General features: G+C 37.6%; 1 protein-coding gene across 9 annotated transcripts in view; it reads right to left on the bottom strand.

Moving 5' to 3' along the window:
* The window catches only part of NFIA (nuclear factor I A), a 761934-nt gene that overhangs the window by 78188 nt on the left and 661034 nt on the right, over positions 1-22712 (bottom strand). The window lies entirely within an intron of this gene.

Raw genomic sequence — 22712 nt, 5'->3', positions numbered from 1 at the left:
ATCAATCAGGCAGATTTTAGCGCACCTGTGTTAGCAATCAGGCAGATGTTAGCGCACCTGTGTTATCTGACAAGCAGATGTTAGCGCACCTGTGTTATCAATCAGGCAGATGTTAGCGCACCTGTGTTATCTGACAAGCAGATGTTAGCGCACCTGTGTTATCTATCAGGCAGATGTTAGCGCACCTGTGTTATCTACCAGGCAGATGTTAGCGCACCTGTGTTATCTATCAGGCAGATGTTAGCGCACCTGTGTTATCTATCAGGCAGATCTTAGCGCACCTGTGTTATCAGACAAGCAGATGTTAGCGCACCTGTGTTATCAGACAAGCAGACGTTAGCGCACCTGTGTTATCAGACAAGCAGATGTTAGCGCACCTGTGTTATCAGACAAGCAGATGTTAGCGCACCTGTGTTATCAGACAAGCAGACGTTAGCTAACCTGTGTTATCAGACAAGCAGATGTTAGCGCACTTGTGTTATCAAACAAGCAGACATTAGTGCACCTGTGTTATCAGACAAGCAGACGTTAGCGCACCTGTGTTATCAGACAAGCAGACGTTAGCGCACCTGTGTTATCTGACAAGCAAATGTTAGCGCACCTGTGTTATATGACAAGCAGATGTTAGCGCACCTGTGTTATCTATCAGGCAGATGTTATCGCACCTGTGTTATCTGACAGGCAGATGTTAGCGCACCTGTGTTATCAATAGATAATAAATAAAAAGTCATGTGATCAGGGGGCTGTCAGAAGATGGTTAGATACAAGGTAATCACAGAGGTAAAAAGTATATTAATATAACTGTGTTGGTTATGCAAAACTGGGGAATGGGTAATAAAGGGATTATCTATCTTTTTAAACAATGTGTTATCAGACAAGCAGATGTTAGCGCACCTGTGTTATCAGACAAGCAGATGTTAGCGCACCTGTGTTATCAATCAGGCAGATGTTAGCGCACCTGTGTTATCAATCAGGCAGAAGTTAGCGCACCTGTGTTATCAATCAGGCAGATGTTAGCGCACCTGTGTTATCTATCAGGCAGATGTTAGCGCACCTGTGCTATCTGACAAGCAGATGTTAGCGCACCTGCGTTATCTATCAGGCAGATGTTAGCGCACCTGTGTTATCTATCAGGCAGATGCTAGCGCACCTGTGTTATCTATCAGGCAGATGCTAGCGCACCTGTGTTATCTATCAGGCAGATGTTAGCGCACCTGTGTTATCTATCAGGCAGATGTTAGCGCACCTGTGTTATCTATCAGGCAGATGTTAGCGCACCTGTGTTATCAGACAAGCAGATGTTAGCGCACCTGTGTTATCAGACAAGCAGACGTTAGCGCACCTGTGTTATCAGACAAGCAGATGTTAGCGCACCTGTGTTATCAGACAAGCAGACGTTAGCGCACCTGTGTTATCAGACAAGCAGACGTTAGCACACCAGTGTTATCAGACAAGCAGACGTTAGCGCACCTGTGTTATCAGACAAGCAGACGTTAGCGCACCTGTGTTATCTGACAAGCAAATGTTAGCGCACCTGTGTTATATGACAAGCAGATGTTAGCGCACCTGTGTTATCTGACAAGCAGACGTTAGCACACCTGTGTTATCAGACAAGCAGACGTTAGCGCACCTGTGTTATCAGACAAGCAGGCGTTAGCGCACCTGTGTTATCAGACAAGCAGATGTTAGCGCACCTGTGTTATCTGACAAGCAGATGTTAGCGCACCTGTGTTATCTGACAAGCAGGTGTTAGCGCACGTGTGTTATCAGACAAGCAGATGTTAGCGCACTTGTGTTATCTGACAGACAGATGTTAGCGCAGCTGTGTTATCTGACAAGCAGATGTTAGCGCACCTGTGTTATCAGACAAGCAGATGTTAGCGCACCTGTGTTATCTGACAGGCAGATGTTAGCTCACCTGTGTTATCATACAAGCAGATGTAAGCTCACCTGTGTTATCTGACAGGCAGATGTTAGCGCACCTGTGTTATCTGACAGACAGATGTTAGCGCACCTGTTATCTGACAAGAAGGTGTTAGCGCACATGTGTTATCAGACAAGCAGATGTTAGCGCACTTGTATTAGCTGACAGACAGATGTTAGTGCACCTGTGTTATCTGACAAGCAGACGTTAGCGCACCTGTGTTATCTGACAAGCAGACGTTAGCACACTTCTGTTATCTGACAAGCAAATGTTAGCGCACTTGTGTTATCAGACAAGCAGATGTTAGCACACCTGTGTTATCTGACAAGCAGATATTAGCGCACTTGTGTTATCTGACAAGCAGGTGTTAGCACACCTGTGTTATCTGACAAGCAGGTGTTAGCGCACTTGTGTTATCTGACAAGCAGATGTTAGCACACCTGTGTTATCTGACAGGCAGACGTTAGCGCACCTGTGTTATCTGACAAGCAGACGTTAGCGCACCTGTGTTATCTGACACGCATATGTTATCTGACAAGCAGACGTTAGCGCACCTGTGTTTTCTGACAAGCAGATGTTAGCGCACCTGTGTTATCTGACAAGCAGACGTTAGCGCACCTGTGTTATCTGACAAGCAGATATTAGCGCACCTGTGTTATCTGACAGGCAGATGTTAGCGCACCTGTGTTATCTGACAAGCAGATGTTAGCGCACCTGTGTTATCTGACAAGCAGATGTTAGCGCACCTGTTTTATCTGGCAGGCAGATGTTAGTGCACCTGTGTTATCAGCGCTGCGGAATCTGTTGGCCGATAATAATAATAATAATCTGATGTTAGTGCACCTGTATTATCTGACAAGCCGATGTTAGCGCACCTGTGTTATCTGACAAGCAGATGTCAGCGCACCTGTTTTATCTGGCAGGCAGATGTTAGCGCACCTGTGTTATCTGATGTTAGCGCACCTGTGTTATCTGACAAGTCGATGTTAGCGCACCTGTGTTATCTGAAAGGCAGATGTTAGCGCACCTGCGTTATCTATCAGACAGATGTTAGTGCACCTGTGTTATCTGACAAGCAGATGTTAGCGCACCTGAGTTATATATCAGGCAGATGTTAGCGCACCTGTGTTATCTGACAGGCAGATGTTAGCGCACCTGTGTTATCTGACAGGCAGATGTTAGCGCACCTGTGTTATCTGATGTTAGCGCACCTGTGTTATCTGATGTTGGCGCACCTGTGTTATCTATCAGGCAGATGTTAGCGCACCTATGTTATCTGACAAGCAGATGTTAGCGCACCTGTGTTATCTATCAGGCAGATGTTATCGCACCTGTGTTATCTGACAAGCAGATGTTAGCGCACCTGTGTTATCTATCAGGCAGATCTTATCGCACCTGTGTTATCTGACAAGCAGATGTTAGCGCACCTGTGTTATCTATCAGGCAGATGTTATCGCACCTGTGTTATCTGACAAGCAGATGTTAGCGCACCTGTGTTATCTATCAGGCAGATGTTATCGCACCTGTGTTATCTGACAAGCAGATGTTAGCGCGCCTGTGTTATCTATCAGGCAGATGTTATCGCACCTGTGTTATCTGACAGGCAGATGTTAGCGCACCTGTGTTATCTATCAGGCAGATGTTATCGCACCTATGTTATCTGACAAGCAGATGTTAGCGCACCTGTGTTATCTATCAGGCAGATGTTATCGCACCTGTGTTATCTGACAGGCAGATGTTAGTGCACCTGTGTTATCTATCAGGCAGATGTTAGCGCACCTGTGGTATCTGACAAGCAGATGTTAGCGCACCTGTGGTATCTGACAAGCAGATGTTAGCGCACCTGTGTTATCTGACAGGCAGATGTTAGCGCACCTGTGTTATCTGACAAGCAGATGTTAGCGCACCTGTGGTATCTGACAAGCAGATGTTAGTGCACCTGTGTTATCTGACAGGCAGATGTTATCGCACCTGTGTTATCTGACAAGCAGATGTTAGCGCACCTGTGGTATCTGACAAGCAGATGTTAGCGCACCTGTGTTATCTGACAGGCAGATGTTAGCGCACCTGTGTTATCTGACAGGTGTATGTTAGCGGACCTGTGTTATCTGACAGGCAGATGTTAGCGCACCTGTGTTATCTGACAGGCAGACGTAAGCTCACCTGTGTTATCTATCAGGCAGATGTTAGCGCACCTGTGTTATCTGACAAGCAGATGTTAGCGCACCTGTGTTATCTGACAAGCAGATGTTAGCGCACCTGTGTTATCTGACAAGCAGATGTTAGGGCACCTGTGGTATCTGACAAGCAGATGTTAGCGCACATGTGTTATCTGACAGGTGTATGTTAGCGCACCTGTGTTATCTGACAGGCAGATGTTAGCGCACCTGTGTTATCTGACAGGCAGACGTAAGCTCACCTGTGTTATCTATCAGGCAGATGTTAGCCCACCTGTGTTATCTGACAAGGAGATGTTAGCGCACCTGTGTTATCTGACAGGCAGATGTTAGCGCACCTGTGTTATCTGACAGGCAGACGTTAGCGCACCTGTGTTATTTGACAGGCAGATGTTAGCGCACCTGTGTTATCTGACAAGCAGATGTTAGCGCACCTGTGGTATCTGACAAGCAGATGTTAGCGCACCTGTGGTATCTGACAAGCAGATGTTAGCGCACCTGTGTTATCTGACAAGCAGATGTTAGCGCACCTTAGCATTAAGATACTACTTTCAACTTGTAATATGAACATAAAAATAAGAGCATTATTAATTGCTCCTATGTGATGTTAATGCACACACTTATATGTTTGCACTACATTTGTAATCTGGGTGATTAAGTTTCCAGTTTGATCATCTTTTAAAGCCTTTTATTTTAAATATTACGTTTCAGTGTTCTTCCTTACCTGTTTCTACTAAATAAACGTTTAAAGAATTTTTTCCTTCTCATACATCTTATGTAATTGGTTTAATTAATCATCAGAATAAAGTCATTTTAATGCACGTCTGCTGGAAACCATATTTTAGTTCAAGTTCAGGTTGACGTTGCATATGGCAGTTTTTAGCCTTATTTACATATGATCTCGCTGAACCTCTCTTGCATTAGCACTCTCGGTTTCCAAGGTCTTACAAAGGAATGCATCACACTTAGAGCCTGCAGTGCTTTCTCAGACATTTTAAGCTTGAGGTTCAACTTCCAAGCTGCAGAATTCAAAGGTTCCAAGTAGCTACTGCAGCAAGCGGAGTGGGACAGGAGGAAAGGGGTTAAAGTATATTGCAGAATCCTATAACTTCTTTACAAGACTTGGCAGAGTATGAACTTTGTAATAATGAAGGTTTATAAAAATATGGCAAATACGTATAATGAATTGTATGAGACCAAGGCAAAGATTATGCCAAACAAGCCTAATAAAAACACGTTTCCATTTTAATTAAAGAATACATTGCTTTCATTTTCATTATAAAAGCCGCATATCACAAAATATGTCATTAAATGAATGCCCCATACTTAAAAAAAGAGAAACATATATTTTCAATACAAATAGTATAAAATGTAGATTTAAAAAGCTTAAAATTTTTTTTTTGAAGCTGCAGATATGGTTAAATGACTATACTTTTAAAAATCTACTTTTTAGTATTTTGTATTCAAAGATGGCTGCCATGCAGAACCAATAAAGTGACTTCCTCCTCTGAGTGGCTATACTTAAAGGGACATAATACTCATATGCTAAATCATTTGAAACGGATGCAGCATAACTGTAAAAAGCTGACAGGAAAATATCACCTGAGCATCTCTATGTAAAAAAGGAAGATATTTTACCTCAGCTCAGCAGAGTAAATGTTGTGTTAAAAATTATGCTTCAGCTGCTGTCCAGATGCAGATAAAAAAAATTAAAAAACTGAAGAAATGAACAGTAGCCAATCAGCATCAACAGTGCTGAGGTCATGAACTCTTTTACTGTGATCTCATTCACTTAACTCTCATGAGATTTCATAGTAAAGTTCCTTAAACTGAATAGGGAAATAACATGAGTGTGCATGAGGCACGCTCCCTTGCCGGTCCTGGGACAGACATACTGATTTGCTGCTTAAAGTCCTTTACAATGGGGTGTGAATACTTAGGACACTTTGAGGTAAAATGATGTTCAGGGGATATTTTCTAGTCAGCTTTTTATTGCTATGCTGCAGCACTTTCAAATGTTAAAACATTTGGGTATCATTGCCCTTTAAATAAATAGCATCCAACGGCACCCTGGCGGGAATTCAAAAGTTTCAGCTATATACATATATATTTATGTGTTAGTATGTGTATATACCTATATATTTATGTGTTACTATGTGTATATACATATATATTTGTCTGTTACTATGTGTATATACATATATATTTGTGTGTTACTGTGTGTATATACATATATATTTATGTGTTACTGTGTGTATATACATATATATTTATGTGTTACTATGTGTATATACATATATATTTATGTGTTAGTATGCTTATATACATATATATATTTGTGTTACTATGTGTATATACATATATATTTATGTGTTACTATGCTTATATACATATATATATTTGTGTTACTATGTGTATATACATATATATTTATGGGTTACTATGTGTATATACAGATATATTTATGTGTTACTATGTGCATATACAGATATATTTATGTGTTACTATGTGTATATACATATATATTTATGTGTTACTATGTGTATATACATATATATGTATGTGTTACTATGTGTATATACATATATATTTATGTGTTTCTATGTGTATATACATACATATTTATGTGTTACTATGTGTATATACATATATATTTATGTGTTATTATGTGTATATACATATATATTTATGTATTTATGAGTACGGCCCTAGCCGAAACGCGTAAAACCTTTTTTGTCTTTGTGTGAACCATGTAAATTTTTTAAAGTTTGCCAATAAAGCTGCTTTTTATATCTAACGGATGTTTGGGATTACCATCTTCATTTTTGGATATTTATGTGTTATTATGTGTATATACATATATATTTATGTGTTACTATGTGTATATACATATATAGTTATGTGTTATTATGCTTATATACATATATATTTATATGTTACTATGTGTATATACATATATATTTATGTGTTACTGTGTATATATATATATATATATATATATATATATATTTATGTGTTATTATGCTTATATACATATATATTTATATGTTACTATGTGTATATACATATATATTTGTGTTAATATGTGTATATACATATATAGTTATGTGTTGTTATGTGTATATACATATATTTATGTGTTAATATGTGTATATAAACATATATAGTTATGTGTTAGTATGTGTATATACATATATATTTATGTGTTAGTATGTGTATATACATATATATTTATGTGTTAATATGTCTATATACATATATATTTATGTGTTACTATGTGTATATACATATATATTTATGTGTTACTATGTGTATATACATATATATTTATGTGTTAGTATGTGTATATACATATATATTTATGTGTTACTATGTGTATATACATATATATTTATGTGTTACTATGTGTATATACATATATATTTATGTGTTACTATGTGTATATACATATATATTTATGTGTTAATATGTGTATATACATATATATTTATGTGTTACTATGTGTATATACATATATATTTATGTGTTACTATGTGTATATACATATATATTTATGTGTTACTACGTGTATATACATATATATTTGTGTTACTATGTGTATATACAGATATATTTATGTGTTACTATGTTTATATACATATATATTTATGTGTTACTATGTGTATATACATATATATTTATGTGTTACTATGTGTATATACATATATATTTGTGTCACTATGTGTATATACATATATATTTATGTGTTACTATGTATATATGCATATATATTTATGTGTTACTATGTGTATATACATATATATTTATGTGTTACTATGTGTATATACATATATATTTATGTGTTACTATGTGTATATACATATATATTTATGTGTTACTACGTGTATATACATATATATTTGTGTTACTATGTGTATATACAGATATATTTATGTGTTACCATGTGTATAAGCATATACATATATTGTTAAAGGACACTAAACCCTAAAAACATTTCATGCATCTATGTCTAGGTTACCTAATCTAATATCCCTATAAAAACAAAAAAGGGTTAGTAAGTTTAATAAAGTATTTGCAATGCAGGGGGATGGTTGTTTAGGGGTTAATAGGTACTCTTTCATAAAGATGGTAGAACATTTGAGAGATTACTGTACCTTTAAGCTTCAAAAGTGTAATGAATAGCCAGACTTACCACTGGCTATAAGGACAGTCTACATGGACATAAGCCAACATTACAATATAATTAGGATGGACTATGCTCCAGAAGGGTTTTTTCTTGTCTAGGCTGAGGATTCTATAGAGCTTCACACAAAAGATTTAAGTTTCTTAGCACATCTCTTGCTACAGAAAAAAAATCAATTGTATTGACAGGATGAGTTCTATACTGTCAATCAAGCAAATGTGATTTGATAGTACCCTGAAGCTTCCCAGCGATAAAGCTAAGAAAATAAATCTTGTTCAAGTCTGCATCACTTGTGATCAATCCTTTCAATAGAGCTACTATACTGACGCTATGATGCACCATAAATAATGCAGGTACAGCTGATTAACTTAAGCGTAGTGCACTTTGCAGGGTAAACACATAAAGATGCGTAAGTAAAAGAAGGAAGGAACTAAACGTCATATTTTATTTATTCATTTTACATCATTTGGACACGTTCTCTCTCTCCATTCTGCTCTTGTAACAATTACTGTACCGACCGCTCTGACAGACAGCGTCAATATATTGATCGGGAGCAATAACATAGCAGACCATTATCTGTTATGGATGTGTGACTAGGCACTAAATGAGGTTGGAGGATCTCAGCTAAAACAAACACAAACAGTAACTATTTCAGTATTGAAGGGTTTTGTAGTCATAAGTGGAGAGACCTCCATTAATGCAGAGTAAAGTCATAATACTTTCACATGGGTCTGTAAGCAGCTTAAAGGGACATGAAACCCAAAAAAATGTATTTTGTAATTCAGACAGAGCATAAAATTGTAAAAAAAGTTTCCCGTTTACTTCTATTATCAAATTTGCTTTGTTCAGATGATATTCTTTGTTTGAAGAGATACCTAGGTAGGCGTCTGAGCACTACATGGCAGGAATTAACATAAATTATGCTTACCTGATAATTTAATTTCCATCGAGGGGAGGAGAGTCCACGGCTTCATTCATTACTGTTGGGAATTAAGACCCTGGCCACCAGGAGGAGGCAAAAACACCCCAGCCAAAGGCTTAAATACCTCCCCCACTTCCCTCATCCCCCAGTCATTCTGCCGAGGGAACAAGGAACAGTAGGAGAAATATCAGGGTATAAATGGTGCCAGAAGATAAAATAAATTTAGATTCAACCTTCGGCGATACGGGCGGGAGCCGTGGACTCCCCCCCCCCCCTCGATTGGTAGTTTATTTTTTAAATAGTAAATGGAAATGAAATTATCAGGTAAGCATAATTTATGTTTTCCATCTAAAGGGGAGGAGAGTTCACAGCTTTATTCATTAATGTTGGGAACATATACCCAAGCTCTAGAGGACACTGAATGAAACCGGGAGGGAAAAGGCAGACCCTAATCTGAGGGCACCACAGCCTGCAAAACATTTCTCCCAAAAACAGCTTCCGTAGAAGCAAAAAATGTCAAATTTGTAAAACTTTGTAAAAGTGTGCAAGGAGGACCAGGTAGCCGCCTTACAAATCTGCTCCATAGAGGCCTCATTCTTGAAGACCCAAGACGAAGCCACAGCTCTAGTTGAATGAGCCGTGATCCTCTGAGGAGGCTTATGTCCAGCTGTCTCGTAGGCCAAGCGAATCAAGCTCCTCAACCAAAAGGACAAAGAAGTAGAAGAGGCTTTCTGCCCCTTGCACTTCCCTGAATACACCACAAAAAGAGATGTAGACTGTCTGAAATCTTTCGTAGCCTGAAGCTAGAACTTCAGGGCACGAACCACATCCAGATTATGCAGCAACCTCTCCTTAGAAGAAGAAGGTTTAGGACACAAAGAAGGAACCACTATTTTCCTGATTGATGTTACTGATCTGAGTCCGAGCATCAACTGTCTCAAAATGCACAATTGAAGAGATCTGAGATGGAACCTGGCGAATGGAATGACGTCTATGCTGGAAACCATGAGTCTGATCACCTCCATACACTGAGCCACGAGGGGCTTGAGGAGGACTGAAGGCGCAAGACAAGAGGATGCAATCTTCCTGCGTCAATGGTCTGTGAGAAATATTTTCATGGACATAGAGTCTATTATCGTGCCCAGGAACTCCACCCTGTTGCTGGGAACCAGGGAACTCTTTCCTGAGTTGATCTTCTAACCGTGAGATTGGAGCAAAAGAAGAAGCGCCCTCAAATGATCCTCTGCAAGACTGAGCGACGTCGCCTGGACTAGGATGTTGTCCAAATAGGGTGCCACAGCAATGCCTCTGGATCTGGCCACTGCAAGTAGCGCCCCCAGAACCTTCGTGAAGACTCTTTGGGCCGTCGCCAGATCAAAGGGAAGGGCCACAAACTGGAAGTGTTGGTCCAGAAACACAAATCTCAGGAACTTGAAGTGGTCCCTGTGAATTGGCACATGAAGGTAAGCGTCCTTCAAGTCTATAGTTGTCATGAACTGTCCCTCTTGAGCTAGGGGCAGAATAGATCTGATCGCTTCTATTTTGAATGATGGAACACTCAGAAGCTTGTTTAAACACTTTAGGTCCAGAATCGGGCAGAACGTGCCCTCCTTCTTTGGAACCGCAAAAAGATTTGAATAGTACCCTAGACCCCTTTCTGCTTGAGGTACTGGTACGATAACACCTAGAGAGGAGAGATCCCTCACACATTCTAGAAAGGGTTCTCTCTTTTCCGGTCTTGAAGACAGGTTTGACAGGAGGAATCTGCCCCTGGGCGGATGGGATCTAAACCCTATTCTGTAACCCTGGGCGACAACGTCCAGAACCCAAGGATCCAGAACCCAAGGATTCTGAGAAGAGAGATAATCTGCCCCCTACTTGGTCCGGAGACCGGTCGGGGGCCACCCCCTCATGACGATTTTGTCTCAGCGGACTTCTTGACAAATTTTCCATCCTAAACCTTAAGTCAGGCTCCTCTGCAGCCGGAGGTTTAGATGACACAGACTCCGACTCAGAAGGGGCCTCCTCCAAAGAGTCGGAGTGGACCTCATCATCGTATAATGCCTCAGATATTTCCAGAGGCTTAGACAACCCCTGGGCCTGGGCGCCATGATACATCCTATGCTTGCGCTTAGCAGAACATGGTAAGGCATGGATCACTTTCAATACCACTCTTTGCAGTTGATCCGCAAAATCTGATGGCCAACATATCTCTCCCGCTGGAGTAATGGTTGGACCCTGAGGCGCTGCATGTGCAGTTGGAGATGGATGCAGGGAACGCACCTCACGGGACGGGGACCCCTCAGAGGTGGACGGCGTTTAGTAGTACTAAACATCCGTTTGCTCTTAGATGTTGTAACTTTATTAAGGCATGTGGAACATAGCTGCTCAGGCTGATCTACCAGAACCTCCTCACAATAAACAGAGGAAGGAGACCTAGAGTCCTCCATAGTTTGCACTGTTATTACGGACTAGATTAACTTAATAAATAAGCACCTTTATAACCTCCAATGGCCGGAGCACTCACCACCTCCTATGAACCGGACTACAGAAACTGTTTTGTCTCCTGTGCTGCTGATCAACAGAGGCACACCTGGTCACATGGAATGCCCGGCAGGACCGCCCCTGCCTAAGGAGAAAATGCGCCAAAAAAAGGCAGCGTAATTCTCCCGTAAGTCACCTGAAAGTTCCACACATTGACAGAGCCTCATCTCGCACATAAACGCAGCAATGACACAATAAACAATATCATGTATAAAACCCCCTGTTCAATAATCCCCTTTCTAGGAATATTAACCCTTGATTCTTTAAAGATAAGAGGCGTCACACTGTGACCCTGTCTTCCATGTTATCATTATGTAATAAAAAATTAAACGATCTTGCCAGAATCTAAGCCGTGGAACAGGAATTCGGTCCCTCAAGTCTGACAGGTTCGTAAACTCGCTCCTGACATGGACTTGAGCGTAAAAAGCAGGCAGCGAAACTCGTCAATGCTGATTGCTTGTGGAGCTGTTAATATGAGTCGGGATGGTTTTGCATCTCCAGACTCTAACTTTCGCCCAGGCTCTCACTGAGAGGCTGACAGGACTACTTAAAACTCCAGTCCCAATGTGAAGAGTACTACCCTCCATAAGAGACTACTCCGAAATCTTCTGACATTTCTCTGCCAACCTCCTGTGACGAAAGGCAAAGAACGACTGGGGGATGAGGGGACTGGGGGAGGTATTTAAGCCTTTGGCTGGGGTGTCTTTGCCTCCTCCTGGTGGCCAGGTTATTAATTCCCAATAGTAATGAATGAAGCCGTGGACTCTCCTCCCCTTTAGTTGGAAAGTGCTCTTGCAAATGGATAACATTCTTGCAAAATTGATGCCATACAGTGCTAAAGACACGTGCACACTCCTGAGCTTACACCCTTGTATTTTTAACAAAAGATATCAAGATAACGAAGAAAATTTGATTTGATAATAGAAGTAAATTAGAAAGTTGTTTAAAATTGCTGTTCTATCTGAATCATGAAATAAAAGTCTGGGGTTTCATGTCCATTTAAAAGGGATATTTAACATTGTGAGATTGTCACTGTACAACTGTCCTTAGGTGGTCTCAGCAGAGGTGATTATATATATTATAAAATACATATTATTCTCAGGCTCGTTGTGAGATTGTCACTGTACAACTGTCCTTAGGTGGTCTCAGAAGAGGTGACTATATATATTATAAAATACATATTATTCTCAGGTCATTGTGAGATTGTCACTGTACAACTGTCCTTAGGTGGTCTCAGCAGAGGTGATTATATATATTATAAAATACATATTATTCTCAGGTCATTGTGAGATTGTCACTGTACAACTGTCCTTAGGTGGTCTCAGAAGAGGTGATTATATATATATATATTATAAAATACATATTATTCTCAGGCTCGTTGTGAGATTGTCACTGTACAACTGTCCTTAGGTGGTCTCAGAAGAGGTGACTATATATATTATAAAATACATATTATTATCAGGCTCATTGTGAGATTGTCACTGTACAACTGTCCTTAGGTGGTCTCAGCAGAGGTGATTATATATATTATAAAATACATATTATTCTCAGGCTCGTTGTGAGATTGTCACTGTACAACTGCCCTTAGGTGGTCTCAGCAGAGGTGATTATATATATTATAAAATACATATTATTCTCAGGTCATTGTGAGATTGTCACTGTACAACTGTCCTTAGGTGGTCAGAGCTGATTATATATATTATAAAATACATATTATTCTCAGGTCATTGTGAGATTGTCATTGTACAACTGTCCTTAGGTGGTCAGAGCTGATTATATATATTATAAAATACATATTATTCTCAGGCTCGTTGTGAGATTGTCACTGTACAACTGTCCTTAGGTGGTCTCAGAAGAGGTGACTATATATATTATAAAGTACATATTATTCTCAGGCTCGTTGTGAGATTGTCACTGTACAACTGTCCTTAGGTGGTCTCAGAAGAGGTGACTATATATATTATAAAGTACATATTATTCTCAGGCTCATTATGAGATTGTCACTGTACAACTGTCCTTAGGTGGTCTCAGAAGAGGTGATTATATTTATTATAAAATACATATTATTCTCAGGCTCATTGTGAGATTGTCACTGTACAACTGTCCTTAGGTGGTCAGAGCTGATTATATATATTATAAAATACATATTATTCTCAGGCTCATTGTGAGATTGTCACTGTACAACTGTCCTTAGGTGGTCTCAGCAGAGGTGACTATATATATTATAAAATACATATTATTCTCAGGCTCATTGTGAGATTGTCACTGTACAACTGTCCTTAGGTGGTCTCAGCAGAGGTGACTATATATATTATAAAATACATATTATTCTCAGGTCATTGTGAGATTGTCACTGTACAACTGTCCTTAGGTGGTCTCAGCAGAGGTGACTATATATATTATAAAATACATATTATTCTCAGGTCATTGTGAGATTGTCACTGTACAACTGTCCTTAGGTGGTCTCAGAAGAGGTGATTATATATATATATTATAAAATACATATTATTCTCAGGTCATTGTGAGATTGTCACTGTACAACTGTCCTTAGGTGGTCTCAGAAGAGGTGACTATATATATTATAAAATACATATTATTCTCAGGTCATTGTGAGATTGTCACTGTACAACTGCCCTTAGGTGGTCTCAGAAGAGGTGATTATATATATTATAAAATACATATTATTCTCAGGCTCGTTGTGAGATTGTCACTGTACAACTGTCCTTAGGTGGTCTCAGAAGAGGTGACTATATATATTATAAAATACATATTATTCTCAGGTCATTGTGAGATTGTCACTGTACAACTGTCCTTAGGTGGTCTCAGCAGAGGTGACTATATATATTATAAAATACATATTATTCTCAGGCTCGTTGTGAGATTGTCACTGTACAACTGCCCTTAGGTGGTCTCAGCAGAGGTGACTATATATATTATAAAATACATATTATTCTCAGGTCATTGTGAGATTGTCACTGTACAACTGCCCTTAGGTGGTCTCAGAAGAGGTGATTATATATATTATAAAATACATATTATTCTCAGGCTCATTGTGAGATTGTCACTGTACAACTGCCCTTAGGTGGTCTCAGCAGAGGTGACTATATATATTATAAAATACATATTATTATCAGGCTCATTGTGAGATTGTCACTGTACAACTGTCCTTAGGTGGTCTCAGAAGAGGTGACTATATATATTATAAAATACATATTATTCTCAGGCTCGTTGTGAGATTGTCACTGTACAACTGTCCTTAGGTGGTCAGAGCTCATTATATATATTATAAAATACATATTATTCTCAGGTCATTGTGAGATTGTCACTGTACAACTGTCCTTAGGTGGTCTCAGCAGAGGTGACTATATATATTATAAAATACATATTATTCTCAGGCTCATTGTGAGATTGTCACTGTACAACTGCCCTTAGGTGGTCTCAGCAGAGGTGACTATATATATTATAAAATACATATTATTATCAGGCTCATTGTGAGATTGTCACTGTACAACTGTCCTTAGGTGGTCTCAGAAGAGGTGACTATATATATTATAAAATACATATTATTCTCAGGCTCGTTGTGAGATTGTCACTGTACAACTGTCCTTAGGTGGTCTCAGCAGAGCTGATTATATATACAGTATATTATAAAATACATATTATTCTCAGGCATTGAAAACGTGCTATCACGTAGGATGTATTTAGTGTTTAATGTCACTTTAAGTAAAATTCATAAATAACAGAAAATGTTATAATATGGCAAAGTATTACACCCCCCTCCCGTAGGGCTGTCAGCTTGTTTGAGTATGGAAGACTAACGAATCAACAAATTTTACATCAGAAATCTATAAATTGTATAGTAGTTACTGAAAAAAACTTTATTTTACAATATGATTCAGTTCGGTACAGCTGAATTCTTCATAAAAATCATCTTCATTCACACACACTCTAGCTTAATACATTCATCAAGTTTCTGCAAATCTGCAAATTATATTTCCCATTTAAAGCACAGTGTAAGATACATTAATATTATTCATTAAATAAGAGTACAATATTAAATATCTGAAATAGAGGAGAATCCAGATAATAAGAGAGGCTTGACACGCCTACTGAACCAGCTATTTCATAACGACCCCCGGCTGGGGACATGTCTGATATTTGTTTTAAAACGCAATCTCTAACTTCTATGTGTTAAAGCTAAACATATATTTTATATAAATATCCTATTGCTAGAGCTGTATTTTAATGTATCAACAGAAATGTCAATGTTGATTAGCAGAGATGAAAATGACATTTATAATAACGGTTTCCTTCACGTCTGGGATTTCAGTCAGAGCACTATTTTGCAGACTGTGAGTTACAGATAAATGACAACATAAGGAATAGAGCGATCCTCTAGTCTAGAAATGCTAAGCTGGTGGCTGATATGTGTTTAAGTTAATACCTACAAAAATAGCGCTCTATCTAGCAATGAGCTTCATAACAATGTTCTAAAGATTTCCACATGTGCTCATATTGCCATATGAACTCATAATGTGCAGGATTTGTAGGGTACATAATACTCCACAAGTAGTGATCACATATCAAGGGCACGGCATATCTTGCTTTAGAGTTGGATAAAGGGCTTTATGGACACTAAACAACCCTCTTGTACATCGCTATATTAAAGGGTAGGTATTAAATAGCTAGTTACATAAAACAACGTGAAATGACAAGCTAATGTCTATGTTTCCGCAACTTGAGATATAAAAAGAGAGTCAATTGAGGTCTTGAAATTAATATAAAATCTTGTGTCTGGTGCACGAAAAAGACTCACAATCTACTGAGAACAATATACTCTGCAAACAATAATAAATATAGTGAACACATTAAACATATAATAAAGTAAATATGTATTTTAAGATGGGTCAGTTCCAAGTTAGTCCAGGCCAGTTTTATTTTTTTATTGTCAGTTGCTGGAGGACAGTAAGTTTGCCTTTTGGCTGACATGAAACATCTATGAATAGAACATTTTAAAGGGATAGGAAAGACAAAATTAAACTTGCATGATTTTGATAGAATATGTAATGGTAAGACACTTTTAAATTCTCTTCAGTTTTCAAATATGCTTTGTTCTCATGGTATCCATTGTTGCAAAAGAATATGCATATATCCTACACTAGAGGGAGATAGTTGCTGATTGGTGCCTGCACTTATTTGTCTCTTGTGATTGGCTAACCAGATGTGTTCAGCTAGCTGCCAGTAGTGCAATGCTGTTCCTTCAGCAAATAATAACAAAAGAATGAAGCTAATTTGTTAAGTAAATTGGAAAGTTGTTTAAAATTGTATGTTCTATCCAAATCATGAAAGAAAATGTTGGTGTTTTCTGTCCCTTTAAGGACATCCTGATGAAAATAAAAAAATAAAAAAAACATGTATTGATATATTATAGCATGTCATTTTTTGCATTACTGATCCAGTTAAAAATCTGTTTACCCACCTCAAAGGAGTTAAACAAATAGGTAAAGCCTTGTGCAGGAGCTGAAAGCATTTCAGCCTATTATCAGAACACATGGCTTGTGAGCCAATCACAAGTGGCAGTCACATACAGCCGCCAATCACTAATGATTTCCTGCTTTAGTGAATGAGTCTCTTGCGCGTGACTTTCCCTATGTGTGAAACACGTTTCTAGGGATTAACTTCTAGTTATCTAGGGCAAGAAATGCAAAATTACATAAATTTACTCAATACATAAATTAATTACAGCATTTCATTTTTTACACCAGGATATCCCAAAAACTAAAAATTCTCAGCCTTATATTATTTTACCAATGCCCACTGTATATAAAAAAAAAGAGTATTCACCTATGATCTATATTGGAATAACACAACATTACCTCTTACTCATTTGGCGGGAGAAGTTAAGAGTTTATTTGCTCAAATTATGTGTTTTATTTCCATATTAGGTTATATGTTACATAAATATAGAGATCTCACTAGAGGTAAAAATTAAATGTTTGTGATTCAGATAAAGTGTAAAATTTAAAAATAACTTTCAATTTACTTTAATCATAAAAATGTATCACGAGTTTATTGCAGCTCAGGTTCCATACACCTTCGATCTTCAAGTGGTCTGGTAAGCCTTATTTATTGGACATAGGGAAACTATATCACCAACAACTTTACACTATGTTTTTCTTTTTTTCATTTAGGTAAATACCTTTTTTATCTAATTTTTGGATTAAGATAAGGACAATATTTTCTACACATTTTTAGTAAATTTAGTAAAGAGCTGAAGGCCGCTATTGAAGTATTCTGGTCTTCCATAACACCTCAGCAGTGCCACAGGCTGATAGCTTCCATAACACCTCAGCAGTGCCACAGGCTGATGGCTTCCATAACACCTCAGCAGTGCCACAGGCTGATGGCTTCCATAACACCTCAGCAGTGCCACAGGCTGATAGCTTCCATAACACCTCAGCAGTGCCACAGGCTGATAGCTTCCATGCCACGCCGCATTGAGACAGTAATAATTGCTGCAAAAGGGGCCCAAACCAAGTACTGAGTACATACAGTATGCATGCTTATACTTTTCAGAGGTCCGATATTGTTCTATGTACAATCCTTGTTTTATTGATTGCATGTAATATTCTAATTTTCTGAGATTGTGGATTTGGGGTTTTAATGAGCTGTAAACCATAATCATCAAAATTATGACAAATCACGGCTTGAACTATCTTGCGTTGCATGTAATAAGTCTATCTCATATATTAGTTTCACCTTTTAAGTTGCATTAGTGAAATAAATGAACTTTTGCACGATATTCTAATTTTTCGAGTTTCCCCTGTGTTTTCTGCACTACCTTTCAAAGCACTTTCATAGTACTAAATGCAATGAGTATCTTTGTTTGAATTCATATACATGCACATATATTGTATTTGATTTTTGTTATATTAAATAGGCTTTAAACCTATAATGTTAAAGTTTTGTGTAGGACCACACTTTAGCCTTGAGGGTGCTTCCTCTTTTTCTGTTTTACTAGCATTTATATAACTGTCCCTAAATGGCCTCAGCAAAGAAGGAAACTTAGGTTACAAAATGGCGGTGCCTGTTCTTTATGAACACTAAAACTTTACACTTCATTTCCCCCCCCCATAAATTAACAACTAATATAAAGTAAAAAATACATCTGCATATTATTGTAATGCTAATCTTGTTTTATCATTAGCCATTATTTACAGTTTAATGTCCCTTTAAGTGATGAAAACCACACTGAGAAAGAATTCACAACGCTCCTTCTAGATTAATAAGTAAAGGAATATCCAATACTCGTTCGGTGTGCACTGTCCTCTCTATTTATATTCAGTATTTAAAAAGATGGTAAATTTAAAATTCAACTTTCATGATTCAGATAGAGCTTGCAATATTAAACAACTTTCCAATTTATTTCTATTATCTAATTTGCTTCCTTCTCCTCTTATTTTTGTTAAATAGCATACCCAGGTAGGCTCCGGAGAAACAATACACTACTAGGATCTGCTGATTGGTGGATGCACATATATGGTTCTTGTATGTTCAGCTAGCCCTTAGAGCAATGCTGCTCCTTCAACAAAGGATATACAAAATTAGTGTCTACACTAGTGGGAGCTAGCTAGTGATTGTTGTCTTTTTATTGGCTAACTAGATGTGTTCATTTAGCTGCCAGTAGTGCAATGCTGTTCCTTCAGAAAAGGATAACAAAAGAATGATGCATATTTGATAATAAAAGTAAATTTGAATGTTGTTTCAAATTGTATGTTCTATCGAAATCACAAATTACATTTTTGGGGTTTCCTGTCCCTTTAAAACTGAAAAAAATAATACTGTTTTCCTTTGGCTAACTCATAAAAACAAAACTGATACAAAGTGACTGAGCACTGGGGAATAAAGTGACAGGGACCAAATGAAATGATTTACAAGGAGCTGAGTTCCCCACCTGCGTTTTTATGTCAAAAAGTTAAACCCCTGCCAAGCTCAGCAATTCCAGAGATGGTGCAAATAGCCATTTAGTTTTAAATAGAACAACAGCGAGGATGAGTGTAACTAACATATAATACATTATAGGATTAAAAAAAAAGATTTATTACATGCTGAGCATATGAAGTGCCAGATTATGTGTGTGATTACCCTAGGCTCGCTTTGCATCATTCATTTAGGAAATATTGTTCATCTATAAAAAAGAACATAAAGTAAAAAAGTGTTACTTTTATAGAGGGGACGCAGGGAAGAATAAGACGCCTATCTCCGTTTAATTCCGACAACCCTAAAACTGAGAGTTATATCTTATGTCCCCGGCCAACCTCCCAATGTCTTGAAGCTGTCTATGCAGATGGGTACTGGTTCACTGAACATACAGACGGCCACACTCACAACCATTTAAAAGTGACCTGGACATGAAAGGACAAAATGTGGTAATTCAATTCAAGTATACCCAGGACAAATATAAGACCATCTTGATGAATAAAGGGACAGTCTACTCCAGAATTCTTATTGTATAAAAAGACAGATAATCCATTTATTACCCATTCCCTAGTTTTGCATAACCAACACGGTTATATTAATATACTTTTTACCTCTGTGATTACCTTGTATCTAAGCCTCTGCAGACAGCCCCCTTATTTCAGTTCTTTTGACAGACTTGCATTTTAGCCAATCAGTGCCTTCTCAAAAGTAACACCACAGACGTGAGCACAATGTTATCTATATGACACACATGAACTAGCGCTGTCTAGCTGTGAAAAACTGTCAAAATGGACTGAGATAAGAGGTGGCCTTCAAGGGCTTAGAGAAATTAGCATATAAGCCTACCTAGGTTTAGCCTTCAACTAAGAATACCAATAGAACAAAGCAAATTTGATGATAAAAGTAAATTGGAAGGTTGTTTAAAATGACATGCCCTAGCTAAATCATGTGAGTTTATTTTTGACTAGCCAGTCCCTTTAGATGCCATGATCATGTCCAGTTTTCTACTGTGTTTTGAAACCTGTACGGTGGATTTATATGAAGGTCATCTGATTCCACTACTCAGAAATGGAAATAGATCTGGGTTTAAGAATCAACTTGATTTAGCACAGATGGATTGATCAGACTGAGTCAGTTTTCCAGCAAAGAGGTCCCCTTGCCCTGGCTATACTGAGTCCATAAAAGACTGGATATGAACAACCATAGTTTATGACTAAATGGGCACCTAAACAAAAATCTGATACAAAGGATTTTATTCAAATGAAAATACTGAAAACATTCTAGTCCCCCGAGGAGCAAAAATGTATTCAGGCTGGATGTTGATTCAATTACAAGTGTAACATGTGACACATTGTAGGCTAGATACATCTGTGCTTACATATAGGCAATTTAATCAAGACAAACATTATTGTGCTTCAATTAAAGGGACATTAAAGTCAGTGTATTTATTTAAGCATTAGAAATAATGTATTACAAAAGATTTTCATGCAAAACATTTAAAACTGTCATTTTACTAGTAAAATATTCATTGGTTTGCAGGACCAGGACAGTTTCAAATTAAAGGGACATAAAACACAAAATTTGTCTTTCAAATTTAGAGAATACAATTTCAAACAACTTTTTAATTTACTTCTTTTAGCAAGTTTGCTTCATTCTCTAGGTATCCTTTGTTAAAGGGACAGTCAACACCAGAATTTTTGTTGTTTAAAAAGATAGATAATCCCTTTATTACCCATTCCCCAGTTTTGCATAACCAACACTGTTATTTTAATACACGTTTTACCTCTGTGATTACCTTGTATCTAACCCTGTGCAGACTGCCCCCTTATCTCAGTTCTTTTGACAGACTTGCATTTTAGCCAATAAGTGCTGACTCCTAGGTAACTTCACGTGAGTGAGCTCAATGTTATCTATATGACACACATGAACTAATGCCCTCTAGTGGTGAACAATTGTTAAAATGCATTCAGATTAGAGGCCGCCTTCAAGGTCTAAGAAATTTGCCTATGAGCCTACATAGATTTAGCTTTCACCTAAGAATACCAAGAGAACAAAGCATAATTGGTGATAAAAGTAAATTGGAAAGTTGTTTAAAATTACATGCCCTATCTGAATCCTGAAAGTTTATTTTGGACTTTTAAAGGAGCAAAAATGCAATACTAGGAGCTAGCTGAACACATCATGAGAGCCAATCAAAAGAGGCTTATAGGTGAGTCAACAATTAGCAGCTAGTTCCTAGTAGTGCATTGCTGCTCCTAAGCCTACCTGGGTATGCTTTTCAACAAAGAATAACAAGAGAAAAATCAAATTAGATATAAAAGGTAAACTGGAAAGTTGTTAAAAATTGCATGCTCTATCTGAATCTTGAATAAAATATTTTGGTTTGTATGTCCATATAAACAATGTGCAGTCAGTCACACCTCTAAACCTTTTAAATTGAAATGAAAGATTGAAACTTTATCTATATATATATATATACAGAATATATTACCCTTTTTTAAGTGAACAGATGCAATTCAATCAAAATGTTGTTTCATTTAGACTGTACCGTCCCTTTAAGTCTACTATAATTAGATTTTCCTGTCAATGGCTTTGTAATTTTACACGTAAAAGCTTAAGCAACTAACAGCAACGTTAAAACCTCAATATTATGTCATTGTGATCGCTGTGCATAAAGCCAGCAGGTGTAATTTGAGTAGGTAGTTAATTTTAGACCAAATGAGCTGTGTTATGTAAAAATTCTTTCTAATTATTGTCTGGAATATATGTGATATCACTACACATAACAAATATAAAATCTAGGATTTCTAATTAACATTTAGTTCAGCCAGGAATAGTTCCAATTTTTCATAATATATTGTTTAAAATGTTAACTACAAACTCATATGTAAGCCCCACAATGATTTTTTTAAAATATTTATTTAGCTGAAAATTCCAATAATAAACTGTATTAGCTTTGGCAGTGAAACAAATATTTGGCCC

The sequence above is a fragment of the Bombina bombina genome, chromosome 10 (genome assembly GCF_027579735.1).
Source record: "Bombina bombina isolate aBomBom1 chromosome 10, aBomBom1.pri, whole genome shotgun sequence".
NCBI classification, from domain to species: Eukaryota; Metazoa; Chordata; class Amphibia; order Anura; family Bombinatoridae; genus Bombina; species Bombina bombina.
Note: the sequence above shows the minus strand (reverse complement) of the source record. Positions and strands in the feature narration are given on the sequence as shown.